At 40.9% G+C, this 19,776-nt stretch overlaps 1 pseudogene; it reads right to left on the bottom strand.

Moving 5' to 3' along the window:
• Positions 1 to 5,824: 5,824 nt before the first annotated feature.
• Positions 5,825 to 6,414, bottom strand: LOC126454579 (coiled-coil domain-containing protein 25-like; annotated as a pseudogene).
• Positions 6,415 to 19,776: the final 13,362 nt, after the last annotated feature.

Here is a 19,776-nt window from a genome sequence, read left to right as displayed (position 1 = left end):
GTTGGTGGTGTCATGGCTAAAAGCAGACGGGTGGTATCCCATGCTTCAGTTATAAGTAATTTTCGCTGGATTATATCCAATGTCGGAGTACCCTCAAAGTTTTTTTTAGAAAAAAGCACTGCGTATCTGTATTTGAATACTCATCTCTATACCAATTTCTTTGGCGAATGCTTATCCCTATACTAGTTTCTTTGGTGCTTCAGAGTATTATATTGCCGCGCGGAGTGGCTGCGCGGTTTGAGGCGCCATGTCACGGACTCCGCGGCCCCTCCTCCGGAGGCTGGAGTCCTCCCTCGGGAATGGGTGCATGTGTTGTTTTTAGCAAAAGTTAGTTTAAATAGTGTGTAAGTGTAGGGACCGCTGATCTCAGCAGTTTTCTCCCTTAGGAATTCACACACATTTGAACATTTTTTTGTATTTGTTTATGTTCGGTTAGACGCATATTATTACTTTCTAAACTAAGAAACCAAGTGTCTGTTGACCCCATAAAAATTCACCAGAATCCTCTGATTTCTTTACTCGATAAAACAGAATTTTGTCCCCTGAAAGTTCATAAAATCCGCTAGTTCTAACAACTTTGTCGCTAGAACCGCAAGCTTCACTCGTGACACATCTCTGTTTGGCACACACCTCCGTTACAGATGCCATTTTGAAGGCTAAGTATAAGCGCCGCTACCCATCGGAACTTCATGAAACTACAGGGACTGAAGCAAAACTATTCCACGATGTCCCACGATAAATTCTGAATTTTCCAACCTAAACTGGTCGAAAAAAAAGGTCTTGCATTATTTATTGAACGACGCTCGTATATGTATAATAAGTAATTTTTTTAAATTACTATTCTCCCTAGTGTGGCAGCTTCAGTTGCCAGCGGTGTACGTGTGTTTGTACCTACCTTCCTTTCTTCCGACTCAATAGTGGATACTAGCCGTGCGCGTTGGCTGCAGTGTCCGGCGGCCGCGGCGGGACACACACAGAGGAGAGGGCGCGGTCGCGTGACAAATGCGGCGCGCAGGTGTGTCCGCGGCGTGAAGCATGGGCCCGGTAATAGCCCCACAATGGCGCCGCTGCCGACACGGCGCTCGCTTTACCTCGGCCGCAGCGCCGCCGCTACGGTACAAGCGTCCAGTATGCCCTTATTCCACCAGCGGCTTAAGTGACCAGCAACCCCGTGTCACGATTTCCATAAAAGCTTTGACCAACACAGAAGAAGTAAAAGTTAGGAAACTGGCGCTTAAGACGTTAGCATCATTCTAAATAGCACTTAAAAATTCACTGGAAATAGAGCCTCTTCGTTTCCTGGTCAAATGTTTGAGTGTAATGGAAACATGATTCGCTATAAATTTCCACCGATTTTCCTAGCCACAGCAAGAGTGGAAAATTGACAAGTAGGTCACCAAATTGACTAGCGTGATGTCTAGTTATGCAAAAAAAGCAAGTGTTTATTTTCTTTACAGTATTCGGGATGGTTAAGAAAAGTTTAATTAATATTTGAGGAAAAGTTTTTGGCATAATTTTTATTGCCAATGAAGAGTGGGTAGTGGTCAAATACGGTATCAAATTAACCAGCGTGAGGGACAGTTATGCAAACAAAGATGTAATTGCTTGAAAGTAATCAAAGTAAGTAAGAAATATTTAATTAATGATCTGAGGATAAATTTTAGTCCGAATTTTCATAGTCAAACGAAAAATGGAAAATGGATAGATGGGGTATTTGATAGACCAGTGTGAGGTGTAGTTTCGCAAAAAAGATTTGATTGCTGGAAATAAATCACGTAATTAAAACAACTTAATTAGTGATTTGAGGGAAAATTGAAGTATTTCATAGGCAGCTGCTGCTACCATTGTAAATGATGTGTCAGAAAGTTCATTTCTTCAAGGCCTAGCTCAAAAAAATGTTCAAATGTGTGTGAATTCCTAAGGGACCAAACTGTTGAGGTCATCGGTCCCTAGACTTACACACTACTTAAACTAACTTTTGCTAAGAACAACACATGCACCCATTCCCGAGGGAGGACTCTAACCTCCGGCGGGATGGGCCTCGCAATCCGTGACATGGTGCCTCAAACCGCGTGGCCACTCCGCGCGGCTATGGCCTAGCTGTTTTCCACATAAGAAGTTGCATTGGTGCGATATTTTAACTGTCAAAATGGCTTCCTTCAAACCAAGTACTAAATTCATGACATTTCGAGAACAGAAAACGCTAGATAAGCTAGCTTGTAAACGTCTCAACGGCAATGCCTCAGTGTTGTCTCATCTCTATAAATGACTATTGTTTCTCCTGCAGCGTCAGGCACACTTTAAAAAAAATGTTTGGGCTTTCAGGCCGTGCCTCTTCAGCCATCTCAATAGTAATGTCAATTACGATGATACACATGTAAGAACGAAAAAGATCGCTCATTACCGCGGAATTACGTGGAAGAGCAATGGGAAAATTCTTTGCAGACATTGACACTTTCACGACAAAATCTTGCTGTGTTTTCGATCGCCAAATCTTTCCATATCTTTCGGTATGGCGTGCAGGTAACACTGGGATTCGTGGGTTACTGACAGACTGCAGTATGTCTGTCGATGATGAAGGAAAATTATGCACAAGATGCTGTCAATCACTAATAGGTCTTTGCATTCCTTCTCAAGCAAAGTGCAGCAAAATAGAATTAGAACAAGTGCCGCCTGTCTTCGCTGACTTGTCATTCGCAGAAACGCGTCTTCTTGCGTTATTCCGCGCATTTGTCAACATCCAAAAGTCAAATAGAATAATTCAAACAAAGCAAAATTTGTTCATCTGACACTTCCCATAAATCTCTGAGGAAGTATTCGAGTAGCTGCCAAGAATATAACATATCATCGTGATCACAGAAGAGTTGACATTGATTCGACATTTTACCACAAATAATGCTGGCTGCTTTTAATTACCTCAAGAAGCGCCTCCATCGGTATGCCAATGTCAGTCATGTCAATATCGAACAGTTGGCTAATACATAAACACACATATACGCAAACACACACAAATAATAATTATTATTATTTGAATATTAATGGTAGTAATTCTTTCTTTGCCAGAGAGGCTAGATGTACGAATTATCAATTAATTATATATTCTCTTTGAAATTAGTTTTGCAGTGTGAATGAGAGTTAACTCCCTAAGCACTTTGACTTGAAACTGTTAATATGCTTTGATAGCTTTTAATGGTTCAAATGGCTCTGAGCACTATGGGACTTAACATCTATGGTCATCAGTTCCCTAGAACTTAGAACTACTTAAACCTAACTAACCTAAGGACAGCACACAACACCCAGTCATCACGAGGCAGAGAAAATCCCTGACTGCCGGGAATCGAACCCGGGCGTGGGAAGCGAGAACGCTACCGCACGACCACGAGCTGCGGACTGATAACTTTTAATAAAGTGACGTCAAAACAAAAGAGAAATTACTCTAATAATACTATACTTACAGTTCTATTAGGTGGTTATGCACTCTCTCTCAATGATTACTAACGTTAACATTACTATTAGCCCGACGCTGATCAGCAATCAGCAAACTAGTTCTGTACTCAGGGTGGTTATGGGACTATAAATAATTAATTGTCTCTCTCTTGAATTATCAGAGATATTACTCAATATATACCAAAAGTGTAGTTAAAACTCATGTGATTATATCACCAGATAACATTTCGTAGGTCAGTTGAATGTAAAGTAGAACAGAGTCCCGCTAATCCGAACCCCGGTAATCCGAACGTTTGTTTAATCCGAACATGAAAAATGTTGGTCTAATTATGGAAAACTGCTGTACATACACACTATTTTAATTTACACAGTACAGTAAAGATGTATTAAAAAAACTGGCAAGAATACATTAGTTTTGAACAATACATAACAATGGAAGAAAAGCTGTCAAACTTGCTAAAATACAGCGGACTTTTATCCCTACTTTTTAGATGGCAAAAACTCAGTCATTATTTTTTGGCGTAATGCAGACAGCCTGTTATTCGACGCACAGTTGCTCCATCGTCTCATAAACATCAAATCAGCAGGTGTAGCAGTAGGCTGTTGCTCCAAATAACGTAGCGCGAGGTCAAGAGCTTCTGCTTCGTCACTGTGTGGCACCAGCTCTCCTTTGTCACTTTCAGGCTCACTGTCACTTCCGCCACAGCAGTCCACTTCTTCCTGGTCTTGAATCACAGCAGCAACTAAATAAGCGTCAGTAAGGTTCTCCACACATGCCCCATCTGCTGCCATCCACTCATCTACGTCGCCTTCGCTAGATTCTTCACATCCAGGCATTGTCTGTATCATTTGTAGTAGATTTTCCTCTTCATTTTCAACTAGGTTGTCCTGAAATTCAAGAGATGTCCACAGTTTTCTCCCTGATTTTCTCAGAGTATTTTATGAAATATTCTGCCATGCCTCAGCGGCCCAATAAACAACATCCTTCACATTGGTCTTTTTTACTTTGTCCACTAAAGGAATGTTATCGTCTTGGATTAGCATTCTTAAAAATGGTTTTCTGTAAATCAGTTTTAATGTTTGCAGTACGCCCTGATCCATCGGTTGCAGAAGTGGTGTAACATTTGGCGGCAAAAACTCCTCCACAATTTTTCCATCACATAATTCCTCAGTGCTGAGGTGAGATGGCGCGTTATCAATCAAAAGGATTGCACGGAGAGACAAATGATTTTCCTGAGAAAACCGTCGAACGGAGGGAACAAACTGCCCGTGAAACCATTCCTTGAATAGCTTACCATCCATCCATTTTTTTTTCTCTCGTTGCGATAATATACGGGCAGGGACTTCATGTCGCAGTTTTTAAAAGCTCTGGGCCTAGCAGATTTTCCGATCAGCATCAAAGGCAGCTTGTGATAACCAGCAGCGTTGCTGCATACTAATAAAGTCACACGATCTTTGCACATGTTAAAACCAGGAGCATGGTCTTCTGCTTTTAACGACAGGCTTTTTGTTGGCAATGCCCTAAAATTAAGGCCAGTCTCGTCAGCATTATAAATTTGTTGGGGAGAATACGTTCCCTCTCTCTTCATTTTCTCAAACTCACCCAAGTATCCCTTCGCTGCATCACGGTCAGAAGAAAGCTTCTCTCCAGCAATTGTTAGCTGACGGATTCCATGACGTTTTTTTAAATCTGTCCAACCAACCAGTACTCGCACTAAAAGACTCATGACCATTCATTAACTTTTTCAGACAAACAGCCTTTTCCTAAACCAGTGCTCCACTCAAAGGAGTTCCCCTTTCTCTTTCCTGCGTAAACCAAGGGAAAAGAGCTTCATCCACTTTATCGTACTGGGACTGTTTCAAAGTCTGCCGAATTTCGAGTGTTTTTCCCGAAGACGTCGCACAGGACTGTTCAAAATTCACTCGGTTCTTCCTCCAATCACAAATGGTTGCTTTACCAACATCCAGTCCCTTTGCCAGTTTAGTTACACTCTCACCATTGTCTATCCGCTTTAAAGCAATCAGTTTTTCTTTGAGAGTTAACGTTGTATGTTTCTGTTTACTCATGACGAAAATATGTACAGTACTACACCTGAACGAATACAATGCAACATTGTGCCAACGATCGATAACGAACATAACCAAGCGCTTTGCGAGCCGACTGGCAGTGCACTGACCGAAGACACTACAAAGGTCTCAACAATGCACAACAGCAAGGGAGGGAGTGAGAGTGAGCCATTGTTCCCACACTTGTTCCCGATTGTTACCATATTGTACCTACTTATCTGCTTGGTATACTTGGTTCTAGAAACTCGTCACCGTAATTCCGGCTAATCCGAAGTAGACTGTATATGCTGCTCCGTCTTTTCAGTACAAGTTACATGAAATCATCAGAATGATTTCCATCAACATATTTATTTGACGTGATAGTCTCACGTCTCTTACTGTAACTCATCAGTTCAGCTTTTTTGTTTCTTCTCTCTTCTTCCTTCTCTCTATAACGTTGTTCTCAGAGAAGCCTTTTTTTGCCTTCTTGTTCTTTACGACCCTTTTCCTCACGTACTGCTTGAAAATCTGGATGCTCTTAACGTTTTGTTTTCTTTAATAGATTCACGATTTTGTTGTTTCGTTTTGCCACCCGAATTTTCCGTACGCCTTTATCTCGATGAAATACGACTTGATCAACTTCCATCCTATCTGCTATTTTTCAAGTCGTACCACACTGTGTACACAGTATCTGTATCTATTTCATTGCCCTGGATGCTGTTACGTTTCACAAGATGAGCTGGAGCTTCTAAAATTGATGTTGCTACATCATCTAGAGTCTGACCAGGCTGGAGTCAGAAACACAAAGGCAGTCGAAACCTTGTCAACATGAAACCCATCTTCAGGCCATCCCCATTTGAAGAGGTCTCCATTTTCGAATTTACATTTTACCATAAACGTCATCATCATCATCATCCTCATTCTTACGGCACACACATGCTGTACATTTATAAGATGTAATGAATGTCATTGCATTAAATAATAAGTAATGGGTTAGATATTAATATCTAGGCTTCTAACCCATTCCACCACTTTGGTATTGGAAATCGTAAAATCTCCCACGTGTCTTTATAGGATCGTAGGACGCACTTGTCTCTCGTATGTCTGATAGTTTGTTTCAGTGAACAACAGTCACACATCGGAGACTTCACCATTTGTAGAGTGAGTCGAGGCACCGACAACATCCAGTGCGGACTTTATTTCGCTTGACCTACAGTTCCCTATTGGTTTCGACACCCACAGTACGACAGTTATTTTTCTCGAACCATTTCGGTTCTTGGTAATTCCCGATCTGTTGGGAGTTCTTGTTCCAGCTCTAGACTCTAACTTTGGTATTACTTGCAGGTAGGTGTTCAGCGTTCGGTAGTGGCGGGTGAGTCGAAGCCTATTTCTTCGTAAGACAGGTATATCGTGATTGGGTAGTTCCTAATTCTCTACTATACTGCGGAAATCTCTAAGCAAGGTCTCACCTATGCGAATCTGTGATGGGTGGACCTTGCTTAGCACGGTAAGCCAGTAGACATGAGACGGTCTGATTGTACCAATAATCGTGCACATCGTGTTGTTGAGCTGCGCGTCGATGAGGCTGTTATGACAACTGTTACTCCACACTGAAGCACAATATTCTGCTGCCGAAAAAAACACTCCAAGAGCCGATGTACACAAAATCTTCATTGAAGATTTACTGGTGAAATAAAAAACTATAGTGCATTTGCTCTCCGAACACAATGTTAACACTGAACTTAAATAATGAACACCTCAGTGCCCTCCACACGACAGACATTCACGTGCTGAAAATCATCCTCAACGTCGCCACAAGACCACGAGCAGCTAGCACTTCTTTGCTGAACTGGCACACATTCATCACACCCGACTGTAACATTGTCCTACCTCTCTGGTGAACCTAAGACGTGCATTGGCTTCTGTCCGCCTTCACACTCTTTTACGACTGTCATCAGACGTCAGACAGGCTCTGCACTCGTATGTGAAGAGAACACAATGCTATTCATCCAGGTTCCATTGCAGACCATCAATGCCCCAATTTTTCTCGGAGCACGCTGCTTGGATGTGTGGGTGCTGTTGTACATAACATACGTCCAACAGCCATATTGATACTACTGAAACGACTGTATAGTGTCAGGGATGGCACAGCACTTCTAGTTGCCCCCGAAAATGTAGCACACGCTTGTGTAGCATGTGACAAAGACAGACTTTTGTAATCTAACCCAGTATTCACTGGCCAAAGTGTCACATTACTACCGAGGCCACAGGACTCTGCATTGAACTGCAGGGCGAATGCACATCTTCGGGAAAAAACACAAAATTTTCGAGCTGTTTATTCTTGAAGATCCGTGGAGAATCAGTGATGTGTTGCACGGAGAAATGGTAAAAGGGTGATGATGTAATGATACAATAAGGAAAAAAAAGTTGTAAAATAGCATCATACGTTTTTTTTTGAGATAATTTGTCTAAAAATAAGAAATAAAATACATCAGAGAAAAATTTGATGCTACGAAGCTCGAAATTATGTACTTTTTTTGGTCGGGAAAGGTGAGTGAAGACCAACAATGACGACAGCGCTTGTAAGGGAGACATTACTTTTCGCACCGCAAGTATCTCTTTCCTGATATCTGTAGGAAAGTCTACTGAAACATTCTTGAGACTGAAAATTTGTTGAATCGTTTTTACACCTTCGTGCATATAAGATAGAAATATGTCAATTCCACACAACAGCAAACTGCGCGGGCTACGTAATGCACCAGACAAATATCCTCTCGTGCTGTTTAAGCTTCTGACGTTCTAAGTTAAAACTTCAAGTTCTCAATCGGACCCTCATTTACTATGTATGATTTCGAGCAACATTCAAAGGCGCTTCAAATATTTCTCTAATCTATTTTATTTCTTACTTTCAGACAAATGATATCACAAGACATTTGATCGTTTTTGTAAATTTTTCATTTTTATTTTCAAGTTTAGTTCAGAAAGCATGCAACAAAATGTAGGTAAATATCGATAGGTATTCCATTATTATTGAGAGTATATAGACCAAGAGAAAGCACAGAAGTTTTAATTTATGCTGTGTTTTGTTATTTGTTTCATTTTTGCCGCTCGAAGGAAAGAAATCCACCGTTTCTAATGAGTAACTGTCTTTGCGGCTCATACTTCCGAGACATGCGTTCCCTAACGCAGCGCTCGACGTCTTTTGTGTTATTTTAATTGGTTTTTACTCCGATTTTGAAGAATGCATTTCTTGATCATGAGAATCATTCGCAAAGCTAGTGTATTGCAACTCCTGGAGTGGTCATGAATTTGTAAATACCATGTACTGATAATTATTGTATGAGTAGCTGGCGACGTATGCCAAAGAGTAAATAAATGCATTATGTTGCAATGTTGATGAATATTCCATTGACATTCGGGATTTGTCTTCTTCCGTTCTTGGACACGAAGAGGAAAGAACGATTGTCTGAGGTTCATCTTGCTGTAACAGTCTATTTAAATTGAAAACCAAACTAAAATATGGTTGAAACTTCCCGGCAGATTAAAACTGTGTGCCCGACCGAGACTCGAACTCCGGACCTTTGCCTTTCGCGGGCAAGTGCTCTACCATCCGGGCTACCGAAGCACGACTCACGCCCAGTACTCACAGCTTTACTTCTGCCAGTACCTTGTCTCCTACCTTCCAAACTTTACAGAAGCTCTCCTGCGCACACAGTTTTAATCTTCCAGGAAGTTTCATATCAGCGCACACTCCGCTGCAGAGTGAAAATCTCATTCTGGAAACATCCCCCAGGCTGTGGCTACGCCATGTCTCCGCAATATCCTTTCTTTCAGGAGTGCTAGTTCTGCAAGTTTCGCAGGAGAGCTTCTGTAAAGTTTGGAAGGTAGGAGACGAGGTACTGGCAGAAGTAAAGCTGTGAGTACCGGGCGTGAGTCGTGCTTCGGTAGCTCAGATGGCAGAGCACTTGCCCGCGAAAGGCAAAGTTCCCGAGTTCGAGTCTCGGTCGGGCACACAGTTTTAATCTGCCAGGAAGTTTCATATCAGCGCACACTCCGCTGTAGAGTAAATCTCATTCTGGAAACATCCCCCAGGCTGTGGTTAAGCCATGTCTCCGCAATATCCTTTCTTTCAGGAGTGCTAGTTCTGCAAGGTTCGCAGGAGAGCTTCTGTAAAGTTTGGAAGGTGGGAGACGAGGTACTGGCAGAAGTAAAGCTGTGAGTACCGGGCGTGAGTCGTGCTTCGGTAGCTCAGATGGTAGAGCACTTGCACGTGAAAGGCAAAGGTCCCGTGTTCGAGTCTCGGTCGGGCACACAGTTTTAATCTGCCAGGAAGTTTCATATCAGCGCACACTCCGCTGCAGAGTAAATCTCATTCTGGAAACATCCCCCAGGCTGTGGTTAAGCCATGTCTCCGCAATATCCTTTCTTTCAGGAGTGCTAGTTCTGCAAGGTTCGCAGGAGAGCTTCTGTAAAGTTTGGAAGGTGGGAGACGAGATACTGGCAGAAGTAAAGCTGTGAGTACCGTGCGTGAGTCGTGCTTCGGTAGCTCAGATGGTAGAGCACTTGCCCGCGAAAGGCAAAGGTCCCAAGTTCGAGTCTCGGTCGGGCACACAGTTTTAATCTGCCAGGAAGTCGACTGTATATGCTTCATAGTTCAATTTACATTTGACTATCTCGATACTGTGAAAATTGGTAATTTGTGGTGAGATCTTATGGGACCAAACTGCTGAGGTCATCGATCCCTAAGCTTACGCACTACTTAATCCAACTTAAACTAATTTACGCTAAGGAAAACACACACACCCATGCCCGAGGGAGGACTCGAACCTCCGACGGGGGGAGCCACGCCAACCGTGACAAGGCGCCTCAGACCGCTCGGCAACCCCACGTTGCCCGATACTGTGAAAGTAATGATATGTTAATATTTAAAACAGAGCCATTTTCTATTCCGTAAATGCATCTCTTTTGAAGGAACTCGAATATTTTCTCCGCTCGGATTTGTGTGCGTGTGTTGTCCTCATCTTGATTTCATTATCATCGACGCGCATGTGACCGAAGAGCCGTCAAATAAATGAACTGCACCAAGCAGCCGAACACTATGCGGGGTTGAAACCTTCCAGTCTCCTCTATATCTCTTTTGTTGCGCAACCTTTCCTTTTACAATAACCTATGAAATCTTCCCTTTGGATTTCAACCTCTTGCTTAATAACAATAAATGAAATCTTCCCTTTGAAATTAATTCTCTTTCTCAATCTTCGCATACAAATTTAAATGCTGCTTATTAAAAGTTATTTTCTGATTATTTCAACGAAACATAGAATGTGTCGTCGTCGTGGCCCTCAGTCGTTACCTGCAATAACCCAAAACTGTTCCTTACCTTTTTTACTGTTACTGGATCGCCATCTGACTGCTACATCGAACTGCGACATGAATATACTTTGTTTTACTATACTCTATTAGCTGCTGGTGGGCTGTCATAATAAGTGGCTGTATTATTACTAAAGCTGACGGTATTCTTTAATAGCTAAACTGACGTTATTCTTTAATAGCAAAGCTGACGTTATAATTTGACTGAAGTTACGTAATTCATAGTTAAACTTTTTCTTGACAACAATAAAATTATGCAAAGTTTTACGTTGATGGTTTTTGGGATGGATTATAATCAGTAATGCAATATTGCTGGCAAAAATTAATTATATTCTGAAAACGATTCTTCAAAAGTTTACTGTTGGCAATGAAATGATTTTACAAACGTTCAAATGGGACTTATTTTTTGCAATAACCTTACAACTAGCATTGCGCAAACATACCTTCAGTGGTCTTGAGTGTCTCAAAAAATTAATTCAATAATATTAGTTCCTCTTATGATAATAGTTATCTGATGTATCTGTACATCCGTTTATAATCTCTTGTAAATCATAGCTAGTGGCTGGCAGGCACACCGCTCCTCTCAACCGCTCGCTTCAGACCTGCTACCGACTCGCTTCACATCTCGCTTACTACTGACTTCCTACGAACTCTAACGTGCGGTCTCTCCTGCCAACAATGCTTTCTGATGCAAACAATCCCTGCTACCACTATAAAATATATCAATGCGCGGTCTTTCCCGCTCTTTTCTTAAAATGTATCCATACGCGGTCTCTCCCGCCCTTTTTAAAATTATATCAATGTGCGGTCTCTCTTGCCAACAATACTTTGGTGCAGACATTCCCTGCTACCACAATTATTTCCAACATAACAAATATTAATTATTCCTACTTAATCCTAATAATAAAATAAAAAACATCTTTCATAAATTGTGGTTTGACAATAGACAATAGAAATATACACGTCTTACAGGGTCTCCCAGCAAATAATGCCACAGGCACATTTCATTTTTCAGTATGAATGTGGGACATGGGCCAGTATCAAATACAAATGTCGGACATCTTTATTGCTCTGATGAAAATTGAGAGTCGTACAGGGTCGGCAAAAAATACTCCAACTTATTGTCTAGTCTCACAGTAAAAAACAATGGGTTGGCCTCACAACAACGCATGAACACATCTCGTCCACCTCGCGAGCTGCTACCTCTAGGATATGGCAGTCAATCGGATTGATCATCTGAGATGAGGCCTGTTTGGGAGGAGCTGAAACTTGGTCGCATGGCCTCTGGAGTCGTTTTCAAAAAAATGGATGACCTCACGAGCGTTTCACTCGAAGAATGGGGCCGGCTTGAGCAGCACCGTCTCCATCAGCTTGTGGACAACATCTCAACGACGATTCAAGCATGTTGCTGACAGGACGTGGATACACGATACTGAATGCTCAACAGCATCAGATTTTGATCTCGCAGATATGGTATGAAGTATTCATTCGAACGGACAGTCGTCCTTTTTTTCCAAGGACAAGCTATTGTTTTTATTTCATAAAGCTTATTCTTTCACTTCCTAAGCCTCTCGAATTTAAACCGACGCAAGCCATGCCGATGAAAGACGCTCTTCAATCTTTGATGGACTTGATCTCAGAAGGGCACCGCACCTACTCGTCACCACCGATTTCGTCCAAATTTATGGTATATGCAGGGCTTGGTCAGAAATGAAAGTCACTGAACTGGGAACTCCAAATGCCCAAGCGTTTAAAGAAAAAGAATTTATTTCGCGGATCGGTCGACTCCTCAGCTACTTATGATAGTCTGGGTTCCAGGCTCCAGGTGACGCAGCGGAAAGAGTACATAACGGTAATCGGAAGGTCGTGTCGTCGAGCACATAGGCGGAAACTTTTTCTTTTCAATTTTTATGTTACCTACACAGCAAATAAACCTAAATAATGTTCAATATATTGTATTTATTATTTTTTTCGTAAAAGGCCTGAAAAGAAAAGGCATAGGAAAATTTGAGATTGTAAATAAATTTCCAGGAAGATATTTTAAGGCGTACACGAGAACTTCGTATATAAAATCAGATATTTTTATTATTTTATTTTACAGTTGATGATTTACAATTGCTGGTGTAGTATTCATCGTAAAAACAGGGGAAACAGTAAGTAATTCTCTCGGCACATTGGACACGTTACAAACGACACCTTTTTAGAATTACATGGTCTTCCCCAAATGTTTCTATAGCTAAACAAACCTGGTTTGCTTTCACAAAAAGTTCTCTCTCATCGCACAGTTTGGCACCAAACCACGTAGCTCATGATTTCGCCAAATATTTTTGAGGGCAGCTGGTGATGTACAGTAGAACGTATTTTGACGCAGTCTTCTCGGTATGTGATTCTGTTTTCTCTCTCGACGAGACATTTTACTTCACCGAGAAATTGTTCGCGTTTAACCGGCGATGGCTTCTCGAAGGCCAATATGAAACTTACGGAATATGAAGTCTTGTACGTTTGAACTTCAATCCCTTCTAGGAAAGTTATTTGCACCGTCCTCGTGGTCACTATAAGTATTATCTTTTCCTGGAAAATATATTTACAATTCCAAGTTTTTTGTTTGACTTTCCTTGATATGCATTCTATGAAAATATTAATAAAGACAGGATACTGAGCTTCATTCCTGTTTATTTGTAATCTAATTAAAGTAAAATTAGAAAATCAGAAAAGATTTCCGCATAGGGTCTGACTCCACGACCTTCGGATTATCATTCTGTACTCTTTCCACTGTGCCAACAGCTGCTTCGGAGCGATCCTTACATAAATGGCTCACGCCGCACGCGACGAGCGTCAGGAATGGTAATTTTTGTAAACGCTTGGCCATCTGCAGCTACCACTTCAGCGACTTTCATTTCTGGCTAAACAGTACGTACACCTAAAATTTTGACGAAATCAGTGGTGACGAGTAGGCGCGGTCCCCTTGTCAGCGCGTTATCTATGTAATAAGTTGCACATTAGAATGGGATTTTGTGAATTTATCTTCGACCGCATTAAGGTCTGATTGCATATGATAAGAGCAAGAGGATATGCATAAATAAAATGTCTGCTATTCTGCTGTGTTGGCTGGCCATTCCCATTCTATACTGGCTGAACAGTGTTGGTGTTAGCATTCTCTGTTGTCTAAATCACTTGTTTTGTTGTCATCAAACCTGATATAAAATTATCGGGAACAAAGTATAGATCGAAGTACTCGCACCAAATAGTAATGCAAGAAAGTTCTTCATACCTCTCTCATGACTTCCATAGTTAACGTTTCTTAACTTTTTTATCGGAGGGATCTTTCTAGATACTCTTTTGACCACAGCGGCACATGTGAACGTCAGAACGGGAAGTTACACACTGAACTGGAGATCACATCACTGTCGTTATTCCAACATTCAGCTACTAAGATGAAACATAGAATATTAAAAATCTGCCTCATAATGTAACCGGAGGTCAACCACACTAGATGATGAGCGCTGTCTACAAATTACGACTCGTAAGTAGGTACTCCTAGAAAAAAAACAGCGTAACTAATTACTACTTTTTTGAAGCCAGTTGGAAAGGCTTTTCTTATTCTTATATCATCAGTCTTTCGAATGGTTTGACGCATTCCATCTTTCCTTATCTTGTGCTAATCTTTGCATTACTACGTAACTGTTATGCCCAATATTCTCCAACGTCTGTTTTGCATGTTCTAGTCTTGGTTTGCCCCTACTATTTTTCCCTTCAACTACACGTTCGAGAGCCAGGTTAACACCGTAGCAGAAGTCCCGTCAACCCGTCCCTTCTTCCGACAAGGATCATCGATACAGACTCTTTCCTCGCCTATTCTTTTTAGTAATTATCCATTTTTAATGCGTTTCCACACATCTTTTTTAACATTCTTCGACCGTATCATATTTCAAATCCTTCTTACTACTTTGCCCTACTACTGTTAATTATAGTGCCTGGTTAACTACTCCAAGGTAAGGAATGTGCAATATTAGCAATTCATCGATGGTGATTTTGATTTTATGAGCGACGTTGTGATGTAATTCAACTCGCCTCTCTTTGCATAAATCCGAGTTCGACTGGGATCAGTAAACCTATTACCATCGACTGCTTCAGATGAAAAATGCTTTGTTCATCACCAGCTCTTAACCGAAATTCCACGTAATAAGTTAATTCAGGTGCACCCTAACAGATACTTTCGACCACTACATAAAACAGCTTGTTATGTTCAAAATGCCTCTGAGCACTATGGGTCTAAACTTCTGAGGTCATCAGTCCCCTACAACTTACAACTACTTAAACCTACTAACCTAAAGACACCACACACATCCATGCCCGAGACAGGATTCGAACCTGCAACCGTAGCGGTCACGCGGTTCCAGAGTGTAGCGCCTAGAACCGCTCGGCCACCACGGCCGGCGCTTGGAATGTTCTGTCTCTTTCCATATCGACCTTTTCGCTTATATTCAGTTTATCAGCTTTCTTCATGTTGTTGAAGTTTATGTATTTGATTTCTCTTTTAGAAACTATCCCCAGCCATACTAACATATCGCACCCCTGCAAGACAAGTGACACAAGTTTAAAAAATGGCAATTTTTAGTTTTTGTCATTTAAAAATACATTTGAAGTGCCTCGACGTGCACGGAAAACGTCACAGCTCTATCTCGCAATTTTTCCACTTCAAGACAGCTGTGTCAGTTTTGTTGCTGGCTACGTCATGATTCGCCACGGCACGAACAAGGTCACTTCATCGTTGCTACTGGCAGGCGTGCATGGGTCTTTCAACAAGAGTGGCACATGCTAAGTTATGAAACTTTCCATCTGTAAGGTAAGTTGAATGCCATTTTTAATATCATTGATTATTATAATGTCCATATTTGCCAGGATAGCCGAGAGCGCTAACGCGCTGCTTCCTGGACTCGGGTAGGCACGCTGGCCCCCGGATCGAATCCGCCCGGCGGAATAACGACGAGGGCCGGTGTTCCGGCCAGCCTGGATGTGGTTTCTAGGCGGTTTTCCACATCCCATTAGGTGAACACCGGGCTAGTCCCCACGTCCCGCCTCAGTTACACGGCTCGCAGTCATCTGCAACACATTCGCACTATTTCATACTTTACACTCGGCGCAGACAGCTGGGGTACACTATTCCTGTCCTGGGGGGCATGGGGTAGCGACAAGAAGGGCATCTGGCCACTCCTTCAAAGTTAACCATGTCAAATCAGTATTTAGTCAGTATTTACAAAGCAGACCCCACAAGTCGGGATAAATGCTTGGAAAGAGATTTAATGCCTGTATTTATACAGTGTCTATTTCTTAAAGTATATTGTTTTGAGATTACAACTGTTACAAATATTCCGAAATTTCGTGCGTTGCAGTGTGCAAGGAAAAAAATGGAAATTTCGGCTATAAAGAAAGTTCATACCCCTTTCCTCGGCGAAAAGTATTACACATTATACAAGCTCATTTATGATTCCCTATTTTCGTAAATTATGTTCCTTAAATTATTCCTAATTGATATTGCTCATTAAAGTGTATTAATTTTCATAAATTAAGGCGTTCTCCTGATTAAAGGACTATAGGCAAACAGGTAGTTTTGAGAAAAAGGCGGTTGAATGTTTGTGACACTTTTATTTAATATCATTGTCAAATGAAACTGAAATAAGTGCTGATATTATGAACATCTTCACAAAGTATTTATTAAGTAATTTTTAGGATATGTACATATTACAACATAATTTAGTTATTGCACTTAAGCTTCAATTGACGATCGACACTAGTATTACGTAAAAAGGGGATGTAACAGATGAGACTTCTGCAGTTCTGAGTGAAGCCTTATGCGCTCAAAAATGCGGCATCGCGTGCGTTCATTACCTTGTCGGTGTTCGTCAGGGGGCGGCGGACAGCACAGCTCCGCTCACCTCGCCGTCTCGGAAGCAACTCTTTTTCTAACTTCTCCTTACTACAATTTACCGAAGTTGGTTTAAAAAAAACTATCTGGCTGTGTTTTCATCTCACCAATCAGGGTCTTAATGTTAACCTTAAGCTCCGCCTACAAAAATTCTGTCTATCCAATGAGAAACGTTATACTTTTCGTGGTGGGGCAATGTTTTTAAAGTTTGCAACGTAACAGAGACGCGAAAAAGTCTCACGCTAAAACTTGCAGCTGGTGTGGCCCTTTTAGTGTTATCGTAAGATCTATACTGTTCTTCTGGAGGGCTCTATCTTTTAACATGGGCTGGGGGGTGGTCCTGTCGGTTACTTTTCGTGATGGGGCAATGTTTTTAACGTTTGCAACGTAACAGAGACGCGAAAACGTCTCACGCTAAAACTTCCGGCTGGTGTGGCCCTTTAAGTGTTATCGTACGATCCATACTGTTCTTCTGGAGGGCTGTAGCTTTTAACATGGGCTGGGGGGTGGTCCTGCCGGTTAGCTGGCGACGTGGGTGTCTGTCCCTTATCGTAGGGCCTTCTAGCTTAACACGGTTCTGCTCTTGGCTTCTGGTCTCGTTTCTCCCCTCAGAACTGCGTCTGTCTCACAGTGGGAAGGTATGACATGCATTTAGGCATTCTTGTGTTAGTCTGTGGTATTCGATTTGCTCACTCGTTACTCGTATTACTTCGGTTAATTTAATGTCACGATTTATTCGGAGCTATGTGACATACTACTGGATTTGCTTATCATGTCAGGGTTTTCATGGAAGGTGTTGGATGTGTCTGACACCTAACAAAGTGCTGATATTATGAACATCTTCACAAAGTATGTATTAAGTCATTCTTACGATATATACATATTACAACATAATTTAGTTACTGCACTTAAGTGCCCTTCTTCAAAAGAACACAAAATGCTCTACGCAAAAACGGAAAAATAATAGTAAAATACTACATATGGTATACAGGAAAATAAATAAATTCAAAGAAACGATACTTGTGGGTTCAAAACACATTTATAAGAAATTAATTTGAATTTCTTTTGTTACATATTCAAGCCAATCTTTATCTGAGGGTGACATGAAGACAATATCTGTAACATCTTTCACTTTTGGTGACTAATGCCATTATGTGGGGCCTGATTCAAGTTAATATTCGAGTTTGGATTCCTTGTTAACCATGTTGGGAGTTGTATATAAATCTCGGTGCAAGTTGTGGAACACAGTAAAGAGCAAACCTTTTTGTATTATATTTGGACATATTTCTGGATCTAGAATACACTAGTTTGTTCTTAGTTTTGCCCAGAATAGATGCTTCAACATTTCCGCCCAATTCCTTACAATGTCACGGTCCATTAAAGCGTTGAAAGATGATGAGTTAGTACAACGTTCAATCATGGTCTCCAGATGGGGTCTATCAGTGCAAACTACTTTCTTTTTCTTCATGATAGATTTAACAAGGCCCTAAATTTCGATCGTTTGATTGAATAACTGTCCTCTGACTCGGAAGGTGTGGTCAATGTCCACATTAAATCTTTTGGCGAATCACAAGCTAAACTGCATCATGTAAATCTTTTTGTTCTTCCGCCCACATGCTTGGGATAGGAAAATTATTAAGCTAATATTACTATTCATCTGATTCATTAAGCAGTCAAACAGAAATGAAATAAGAGTCAGCTCCTTTCTTGGCTTGCCCTTCCATAAAACTGCACATGTAGGACGATCCATTGTTGAGGATGTGAACATTAAAATTTAATACTAGAGGAGGCGTTTGTGCAACTAGTCACATACAGTTTCGGAACCGACGAATTTTGGCCATAGTCGAACTCAGCAACAAGACGAGTGTGATCATTCTTCATTGGCTTTTACGTGACTTATCGTATTCTGTTATGCTTCTCAACTTGGTGTTGGTTTTGTAAATACACTGTTTGAGGAGGGTCTTTAGGATCATTTGTTAGCTTCTACTTACACTCTGTACAAAAGTTAGACATCAATTTTTGGAGTGCAGAAATTATACATGTTAAGTGACTTGAAATAATGAAAATATGTTTTAAGTTATTTTTAAACATTCTTTTGCATTTCCTTTGTAGTACTCTGGAAACAGCTCATACAGCTTTTTTATATTAAGCTCAGGGTTTTCAAAATATTTCCGTTCAGATTTGTGTTGGGAGAAATGGCATGTTTTGCTTGGAATCGTGTTAAGGAGTGCCTTTCATAGCTCAAACACGTCACTGTCCAGCTTATGAGGCCTGTTGGTATGTGAGCCTTTTGTTTCCACATGGGAACTGCCATTAGTCACTTTCCTCCGAATAACACGTATGCGCTTAACAGAAATTTGGTAAAGAGCATGTATCATAGTTCGAAATACATTAACAGGTTCCCATACATTTACAATAACATATTCCCATATATGCTGGCGTATATGTTTTGGATTCACGGTGTTTCTTTTTATTTCATCTTCGAGTTTATTTACGCTTTGACCTATCTTTGTAACCTGCTCTGTTTTAATGTGCGAGTAAAAATAGTTAAGCCTTCCCGCTTGAGCTTCAGAGTTTATTTTCTTGAAACACTCCTTTAAACACAGTCCTTTACTGTTTTTAAAGTCTTGTCAGCTACAACTATACCAGATCGCGCAGTATAACTTTTTCTGTTTTGTCGTTTTCTTTTATCATCCTCAAGTTTTGCACCCACTTCCCTTCTGGTAAGCAATACGCTTGTAATCACTTCTTCATCATTATCCATTATATGAAACCATAAAACAGTGGTAAACACAGCTACAATAACTTACTTAATAGTATGCTTAATACAGTACAGTAATACATACTATGTACAGTAATACAACTACACTATCCAATAATACAAGACATATAAAACAATACAATAACTTACAATACAATAACTTGCAGAATAACCAGACACACTCCCAATGTCAGAAGCTGTTTCTGAGTATAACGTTTCAAACAAATTA

Source organism: Schistocerca serialis, chromosome 1 (assembly GCF_023864345.2).
Source record: "Schistocerca serialis cubense isolate TAMUIC-IGC-003099 chromosome 1, iqSchSeri2.2, whole genome shotgun sequence".
NCBI lineage: Eukaryota > Metazoa > Arthropoda > Insecta > Orthoptera > Acrididae > Schistocerca > Schistocerca serialis.
This window is presented reverse-complemented; position numbering and strand designations above follow the sequence as displayed.